Genomic DNA, 9,931 nt, shown 5'->3' with positions numbered 1-9,931 from the left:
GCAGTACGGATTACATCAAGAGTGAGAGTCTTAGGGACTGCATCACAGGTTACAGAGTGTACATATTCCTCGGCAACTTGCTGATGCTTGGTGATGGTGAAACTGTTGGCAGGATGTCGACTGAAGTAATCAGCGGGATTGCCTGCACCCGGCTTGTATTTCACCGTAAAGTTGTATGGTTGCAGACGAAGAGCCCATCTCTCAATGAGAGCTGGTGGTTTGGACTTTGGATTATTGAAGATGGTCTCCAATGGTTTGTGGTCCGTGACTATCGTGGTGAAGGGTGCACCAAGCAGATACACATTAAAGTGTTCACAGCCCCATACAAGAGCAAGAGCTTCCTTCTCTGTCTGACTGTATCGTTGCTCAACATCTGTGAAAGAACGGCTGGCGTAGGCAATTACTACTCTGGAATCTGGTTGACCAGGTTTGTGTTGGGCTAAAACAGCACCTAATCCAACAGGACTAGCATCCACCGTTAACTCAGTGTCCATTGATGGATCAAAGTACGCAGCAGTCGCATTCTTTACTAGTGCATCTTTCACAGCATCAAATGCGGTTTTGCTCGATATCACTCCAGTACCATGATGCATTTTTCTTCAGGAGCTCACGTAGAGGCTTCGTAATGGTAGCAAAATCTGGAATGAAGCGAGAACAGTAGTTTGCCATTCCCAGAAAACTATGTACTTCAGTGGACGTTGAAGGAGGTGCAGCATTCTTGATATCTGCAACTTTCTTAGGATCTGGAGACAGACCTTTGTCACTAAGTACATGTCCAAAGAATTCAATTTTATGTTGATTGAACTCACACTTTGCTCGGCTTAGCGTCAGATTCTTTTCTCGAAAGCGTTGCAATGTTGCACGAAGAGCTTTGTCGTGTTCAGCTTGGGTACGGCCATAAACAATGTCATCAGACATGTTGACAGTGTGACGGTAAAGCGTTGGTGTTCGGCTGTTTCAAAAACTGGGGGCAGGGCCTCGTCACATAACAAAAAAAAAGAGAAGTTTGTCCTTTCGTCTGTGGTAAGGTAATGGGAAGACACACAAAACACAAGTATATAAACAATGAAATTTTAATTACTCTAGAAAACAAGACATGAATAAAGACAATCTCATAAAATTCAGGACAAGTCAACAAACAAAACAACATGAATAATAACTGGCAATGAAAAGTTACTTTACTAAGGTAAAGTAAGACCAGAATGCACGTTATAGTGATAGCAATATAAATTAAATAAGTGAGGTGCTGGAATACTGGCTTCAAGCTGCCACCTCCCTTAGTACACGAAAGCCAAGGCTTAGTCTACTAGCGAGAGATGTCAACTCCATGGAGCACAGAGATATTCTGACGAGTACGGCGTGCTGCTGCCCAGACGACGACTCTTGGTGGTGGCGTGAGTGCAGGTGCGGCGAAACACCAGCCAATCAGCAACAGGCAGGCGGAGTATGAGCAGTTTGCTGGTTACGGCGGCTGTAGCCGGTGTCGGGGTGTGCATGGTACGATTTGCTTCCTGGGCAAAACGTTTGGCGATACTGGTGGACGTATCTTCTATATAGTATCTTGTACTTGAACGACGTAATGATGTAGGGAAGAGCAGGCTCAATCTCTCTTGAAAGAGATTATCGTCACATCAGTATTAGGTATATCTTGCAATACCTGGCTGATGATGTGCTGAAATACCTCAGCAGCACTGTTAATACCAAAACTCAGGCGCTTGTACCTATACAGACCTCGATATGTCGTAAACGTTGTGATGAAGCGACTCTCATCATCAAGTTCAAGCTGATGATAGCCATTGTTTAAATCTAACTTGCTGAATACAGTTGCACCATTCAAGCGGTAGATCATATCATCTACATTGGGTGTAGGATGGCGTTTACGCATTATTGCCTTGTTGGGAACACGCATGTCCACACAAATGCGTATCTCATCTGGATTCTTCGGCTTTGGTGGAGTGACAATTGGGCTTACCCATGGTGTTGGGCCTGTTACTGGTTCAATGATATCTAGTTCCATCAGCCTATCCAGTTCGGCATCGACTTTCTTGCGAGTATGGAATGGCTGTCGGCGATCTGGGTTGATGTGCAGATGTACTTTACTATCAGTATAACAACCTATGGATTTAAATCGATCAGAAAATTCAGCAACAATACCATCAACATTGTTTGCAGATTCCACTGCTACAGCATTAGAAAGCTGAAGTAGTCCCAATTTGGTTGAAGTCTTGTAACTGAGTAGAGACTCCTTTGCATTCCTAACAACATGGAATGTAGTAATGAGCATTGCATTCTTTGACTTAATCTCTGCAGTGAAAGTTCCAATCACTGGCAAGGCTACCTTTGAAGCATAGGCAGTGGCTTTGCCATTATAGTTCTCAAGCTTTGGGAACTGTTTTTTAAATTTCTCATAGTGACATTCAGCAATGGTGTCAATGTTTGATCCAGTGTCAATGAGAACTTTGAGACAAATACCAGCAATGTATACTATAGTCTCTGGGTTGTTTGGAAGATCATTCCATTCTGTGATTGCTTGTACTCCATAAGTGTAATCACATTCACTGTCATTTGAGACTGGTTGTAATGAAATGTTGTCTTGTACATTATTAACATTCTGAATATGAGGTGCAGTATTGTATTTGCCACCTCGACCCCTATGACCTGATCCTCGTACAGTGCTTTTATTCACTGACTGTGGTTTCTTCAGTGCAGAACGACACATAGCACCAAAATGACCTAGTTTTCCACACTCATAACACTTCTTACCTTGAGCAGGACAAACATTATCTTGGTGTGGGTAGTCTCCTCCACAATTGTAACATTTATTGTTGACACCCTCTGATGTGGGTCGTTGTGACTGCTTGAGTCTTGTTCCATGACCCCAGTTGTGATGTGGTTCTCGGCTCAATTTGCTGTTAGGTTTGCTATGATATCTTCTTTGATTACGGTGTCCTCCCTGAACCTTAAGTACCTCATCGCTGTTAGTAACAGTGGCAGAACCGTTGTTGACACTGCACTCCAAGACACGAGCATCACGTGCAGCATCTTCCATTCGACGAGCCATATCCAGTATCTTGGTAAGAGAACTTTCATCATCAACAACTTCTAGAGCTCTTCGACAGAGACGTGTAGATGTGCATGTTTCAATTATTTGCTGTTTGATTTCTTTGTCAACATCAGCAAACTCACAATGGGCTGCTAAACCCTGCAGACGTGTGTGGTATTGATCAACGGTTTCATTAGAGAGTTGTTTTGCTCTCCTGAAATGCATAATTTCCATTGCAGTATTTTGTCTTGGTTTGAAATGCTCTGTTAGTTTGGCTTTGGCAATGTCATAATCTTTGACACGACCAGTGTCTTTCAGTGTATCAAAAATGTCACAAACTCGATCACCTGCATAATGAAGTAGAAAGGCACGCTTTCTTTCAGCACTTTTGATGTCAGAAACTATCAACTAATTTTCAAACCTTTTAAGCCATTTGGTCCACCTCTGTGACAGGTTTGTCTGGTCACAGTTAGGATCAAATGCAGGAAACTGAGATATATTTGCCATTTTTACTGAATAAATATATACTTATCACTTAAATGTTCCTCAGAATACTAAACACTTACTGCACTGTATATGTTAGTTAAGAATTCACTGTAATTACTTTAATTTTGCAAAGCACACAAGTATTTTAATGCAAAAGTTCACAGCAGTGCACAATATAGCAGCAACTGACTTCTTACCTAGCCCTTGTGTACATGTGTTGTTCCTACTCACAGCAGCACAGCAGTTGTCAGCAGTTGGTAGCAGTTGGTACAGCAGTTGGCAGCAGTTGGTACAGCAGTTGGCACAGCAGTTGGCACAGCAGTCAGTTCACAGCATGAAGAATTGTAGCACAGAGCGCGTTTCGTATACAAAACATCGAGTTTTGTATACAGCATCAAAGCACAGCGTCGGCACACATGGATCGCAGAATCCTCAGTACACAGCTTCAGTCAGCACAGCTTGGGTAGCACACAGCATTGGTTAGCACACAGCATCGTTTAGCACACAGCATTGGTTAGCACACAGCATTGGTTAGCACGCAGCATCGGGTATGGTGCTTACAGACAGCACGACTTCCCTCCTCCTCCGGGCGTGAGACAGCATGTTCTTCCTTGTGTTTTAAGCTGAATAAATACCTGCGTTCACAGTTCATCCTCGTTGCCAATGTGGTGTTGTGTGTTACTGAGGAAGTCTTGGTTGTAGGGTTGATATGAAGCCATTGCTTGGTTACTGACTTTAATACTTAAACTGATACATGACTAGTAGCTTCCAAGCTGGCAGCGTCCTGTACGCTCTTGTTTACCTCTCCTTCTCTGGCGTCTGAGCCGCCGCACATAGAAAACGGATGGTACTACTTTCTGTGAACATGACATTTTCTGACCAGGGGGAGAAAGATACTGGCAGTATGGGGCGTTAAAGTTTATTGAGGATTAAATTCTGCAGAACATGTAAATATATAAAGTTCAAATATAAAGTAAGTAATTATATAAAGTCTATATTAAACACGGTTTATATTATAGACTTATAACAAAGTTGATATTATATTAAACTTAATATTGAACATGTAAATATATAAAGTAAATATATAACGTTTATATCAAAATATATAAAGTAAATATATAAAGTAAGAATTAACAGTAACAATTCCAAGTCCGAGGACTAGATTTAACTTAAGGTACACCCGTAGTAAGTATGAGACCTTAGCCTATAGTGACATGGAAACTAATTCTGCAGAAACCTAAAGGTTAACTGGTACTAGAATTAAGGCCGAGTGCAAATGTGTAGTAATTATATAACACTAGGATATAACAGGCAGGACACAAAGAATAACTAATAAGTGAGAGACCACATAACACGTAATGTACCCGGCCAAGAGGCCGTAAAAGACCTAATGGATAAGGAGAAGGGGGTGTGACTACAAGTAGGGCTTACTAGCACCTAGACTGGGCAAAGTATTAGCTGCGGACAGCGGGACACTTGGGGACCGGCGCTGCACCCCCCTTCCCACATGCAGTGGGGAGACAATCGGGACAACTGTGCGAAGCATGACGGGGGTACAAAAGCAGCCGCTTGCAAAGGGGGGGAGGGGGGGATTTTGCGAGGGCAGCGGCGAGGGCGGGCGGAGTGAGGCAGAGCTCCATTGTGCGCCCGTATTTATACGGCCCCAAACTGCCCGCGCAACGCCGCGGGACGCGCTGCGCAATTGTTTCTTTCTCCCCCGCCAGAAAAATCCCCGCTTGTGAAGCAGTGACCATATATTCACACTCGTGATTCTGGGCGACTGTGGGGTATATTGCAAAGACGCTGAGTTAACTTGACAGTGAGGAATAGACAATGTTCACTCTATTGGCCGATAGACAGAACAGCTACACTTCCTCTGGGTACGGTACACTTGAATACTCTACAAGGGCTGCCGGGCAACTCGTGGCACACAACACAAAAAGAGTTACAATTTGACCAATAGCATTGCAGCAAATGGGCGGGAACCAATCATATTGAACGTTCGATGATCAGTAGGAGAGGTGACGTCATGAACACGTCACGAACACGTCATAGCTGTTATTCTTCATCACGCCAGTTGACCCCAGAGGTCAGACGGTCGCTGGCGTCTCCCCTCTGCTCTCACGCTGGCCCCAGCCAATGTACTCACTGACCCTGTGGCAAGTATGCTTAACTCCCTGTATCTACTTCCTGCCTGAACATACGGCGGCCTCCGTATTATGAAAGTGTTCCTGGTTAAGTGGGCATTCTGGAGATACCCAACATGCCAGGTCACTATCCAGGGTTAACAGAAATAGGACCTTGTGCACGAAGTCGGTGCACTGTGCACTGCAATGAATCAGTCAAGTCAGTTGTGGGAGAATCTTGGGAGACATACTCCCACACACAAAGACTGTCAGTGTCAGGTTAAACAACTGGCTGACCTCTACACAAGCAGAACTTGTGGTATTACAACTAGCTACCAGGACCCGGCTTCACGAAGCAATTACGCAAGTACTTACGAACGTGTACATCTTTCCTCAATCTTTGCCGGCTTTGGTTACATTTATTAAGCAGTTTACAAGCATGAAAACTTCCCAATCAACCGTTGTTATTGTATAAACTGCCTCCTGGTGCTTCGGAGCTCATTAACTGTTTAATAATTGTAAACCAAGCCACCAAAGATTGAGGAAAGATGGACAGGTTCGTAAGTGCTTGCGTAACTTCTTCGTGAAACTGGCCCCAGTACATTAAAAAACATTGGAGGTGGAATAATATTTTGTGATTCCAAGTCTGCCCTTCAAGCAATCGAAAACTTCTCCTGGAAGATCGACAGCAAGAACCTCATACTACCAATTATAAATGACCTAATCGCTGCACAGAGTAAAGGGTCTGGAATCTCCTTTGTATGGATACCATCACACATAAATATAACCTATCATAATGAGACAGACAATATAGCGAAATTGGCGTGTAACAAAGATGAAGTTGAATTAAATCTAGGTAACCCCATCTCTACTGTCAAAACTATATTGTTCCAAACACTCAGGTCTGATAGGAAAGAAATTAAACACCCAACGACCTGAGAGCACAAGTATAAAAAGCTATGATTTGTTCAGATCTGAAACCTATGTTTATTAAATTAGATTTGGCAAGCTTCTTGATCTCTACCACTGAAGGGTCATTTACCAGTTCCTGCATTTTAGCCTCCGCCACTAATTAATTTAACTCCTAGCCAAAGAGAAAAATTAAAAAAATAAAAATTGGAAAAAAACAAAAATTTGCACGGCCCCTAACACAAGGCCACACTAACCTCAATCGTGAAGGGATCCAGCTGGGTGTCCAGTCAGTGCAAGATATATCCTTTGCTAGATGAGCTGGGCCCTAGGCTAACACACAACCGTTCTGCGGAAAACAAGAATTTTTAGTTTTGTCAGTCAAAAATCTAATTTTTTACAATTAAAATGTTCCTCCCGGTCAGGCGAACCACTTGTTATTAATTACCTGCTGTTATGAGGGGTATAGAGTATTAATGAGAAGGGCAACCAGTTAGAATCAGGATGAATCAGAGTTAGGGGAGATCAGATAAGCCCGGCCCCCAATAAGAACAACAATATTAAGTAAGTGGCTTAAGGTCAATACGTCAGCCTAGAGGTTTGATCACTGCTCCCCTACACAGGAAGAATGGATACTCCTTTAAAACTAACTTATTTGTTAACCCCTCTTAACAACCCCCCATATACATTAACAACATTAACTACTTTACCACACTATCTTACGTTAAAAGCCTTGGTCCACATAAGCAGGAGACAAGGTTTTACAATTAGGACAAGCTAGGGTAAAGTCTACTGGTAAAGAACTCTAAAGCTTGAAGCAGCTTGGGGTAGTGAGTACCACGTGGGACCCTATCACAACACTTAGGGGTGCCCAAAACACTGGCTTATACTACACAATATCTACACCAATCTCCTACGCCTAGCTAGTAGCACCGTTACACAGAAAGGTACTTATCTTTGTAGGTTACAGGAACATAAGGTAAGGGAAAGGGAGAAGGGAGAGGAGAATCGAGGCAGAGCCCCCACAGGAAGATGTCTTCACCACACAGCCCGAAGTTCCCCGAACAGAGAAGAACGTGAGCCTGCAGTCTAAGCTCTCTCCAGCTGAATCGCTGCCGGCCAAATACTCAGCTAATCGTATAGCAGCCCTCAATCCAAGTTTACTCAGACCTACTTTACATGACCTCTGATTTGAAATACAAATCGGAGATGTTTCTGAAGAGGGGGGGCAAAGAAACAGTTGCGCAGTGCGCCCCGCGCAGATGCACGGGAAGTCGGGGCCATATAAATTCTAAGGCAGAGAGGGGCTCTCTCTCTCTCTCCACCCAACCGTCGCAGTACTCGAAACTGCGCCGCGCTGCGCCTCAACGACACGTGGACCAGTACTCAGTCCTGCATTCATCAGTCTGTCGATACGGCAGGGGCCCCTGCCCTACTCATCCTACTCTAAGGTAATGTAAAAAATTCTGTTAAAGTTTAGTCAGGACTGTCCAGTGTCTGGCGTGTGTTGGCGCCTTCCCCCCGGGGTCCGTGTGGGCCGCCTTAGTTCCCTAGTGCCTTCTGCACGTTCGCCTGTCTTGAGGTATGCAGGCGCGCCTTTCAGTCTGTGCCAGGTGCTGCAGCGGCTGCTTTTTGCTGCTGCCGCAATGCCCCGGGTCGGCGTGTGTTTATGCCGTGTCCCGAGTGAACCGCCCTGGTAGTGTTATCTCCCAGGCGTGAACTATGGGCACTGGTCAGCTGTGTTGTCTAAGCTTGCGCCTAGAGGCCCCGGTTCGTGCCCCGCTCGGACGTGCGCGCCTGGCCGGGCCCCCTGCGAGCGGCCCTGCGTCGCCCTTGGAGGCGCCCCCACGTGGACAGGTTGCTGTGGTCCTATGCCAAGGGCCATGGTGCGTGCCGCGCTCGGACATGCGTGCACGGCGGGCTCCCTGTGAGCGGCCTGGCGGCCTCCAAAGGATACCTGATCAACCAGGCTATGATTCATACGTCAGGCTGCGAGCAGACGCGTCCAACAGCCTGGTTGATCAGTCCGGCTACCAGGAGGCTTGGTCGACGACCGGGCCGCGGGGGGTGCTAAGCCCTGGAAGCACCTCAAGGTAGGCCCTTGGCGGGGGCGCCACGAGGCCAGGTTACAGTGGTCCTATGCTCCTTGAGTCCGACCTTTGGGGCCCATGCCCGGTCGGTGTCGCCCTCGTGCCATGGCGCTCAGAGGAGCGCTTGCCCTGGGTTGTGTCTCGCTTCCTTCCTGTCCCTCTTGGGTGCTAAGCCACGCGGATTAGCGGCGTGGCCTTCCCCGGGGCGGGGGTGTTACGGACCCGAGCCCGACGTCCGAGCACGGAGCAGTGACGACCGCGCCATCTGTGGGTCGGCTCCCGAAACCCCCTCCAAATGGACGACGACACCTGGTAAGGACGAGGTGTACTGGCCACAAGGGCTAGTTTCCAGTCCTAATCAGCTCATAACACAGCCGCTGCTGACCTCTGGTGAGGTAGAGCTTAGACAGCAACGCCATCTATGGAGTAGATACGTCGGGCGTTTGTGTCTAAGCCGGTAAGTGACATGCCCTAGTGTGTCTCTATTATTGATGACGTGTCTGCTTACAGAGTCGACCTGGGACTGTTGTAATGGAAGTTGAGTCAGTCTACCCAAGGCAGTCGTCTCGTCTCCAAGTGTTTGCTGCAGCAGTTGTGAGTCGCCCCCGGATGAACACTGTGGTGTTGACCTGCCTGTGAAGTGGCAGTGGAGGGATTGTCATATCCAGGACTGACTGGAGGAGACGCTTAACCACTGGGGAGTTGTGGCAAGGAGAGTGATCTGTGGTATCACACGAGGCTCCTGACTAAGGGTTCGCGACCTTAGTATCGATCGTGGAGTGGCCTAGCCAGCGTCGCTGATTTGGAACCTGCCAGCTATCTGCTGGACTTGTGGTTGACGGCCTCCACGACGGTGCCCCCAGTGGAACTGTGCTTTGGCTGCCCTGTGGCCGGGGTAGACTCAAGATTCTCGGAGGATTCGTCGTGAGGCCACAAGAGCACCAAGAACTTGGCATCGTGAACACCGTGAAGATCCAGAGTCTTCAGAAGAAGACAACAGTGTAGATAATAGTGTTTATACCCCCCCGTGTAATCTTCTTATATATATTTATTGGTGACGGTAATTATAGTATTAAGTTTTTTACTTTATTTCCCTTCTCCTTTTATTTTACTTGCGTTACGGATCACATCCCTTGAAAGCCACTACTGGCTTGGGGCCGGATACCCTTCCTCTAACAACATCAGAGTAAGAACCCGGTTGCGACCCGAGAGGGCCGTAACAGGGGGTCTGTCTGCATTCATGTCGTACCCGGGCGTGCCCGCTTGTGGGGGACCTG

This window comes from Procambarus clarkii, chromosome 24 (assembly GCF_040958095.1).
Source record: "Procambarus clarkii isolate CNS0578487 chromosome 24, FALCON_Pclarkii_2.0, whole genome shotgun sequence".
Lineage (NCBI taxonomy): Eukaryota > Metazoa > Arthropoda > Malacostraca > Decapoda > Cambaridae > Procambarus > Procambarus clarkii.
This window is presented reverse-complemented; position numbering follows the sequence as displayed.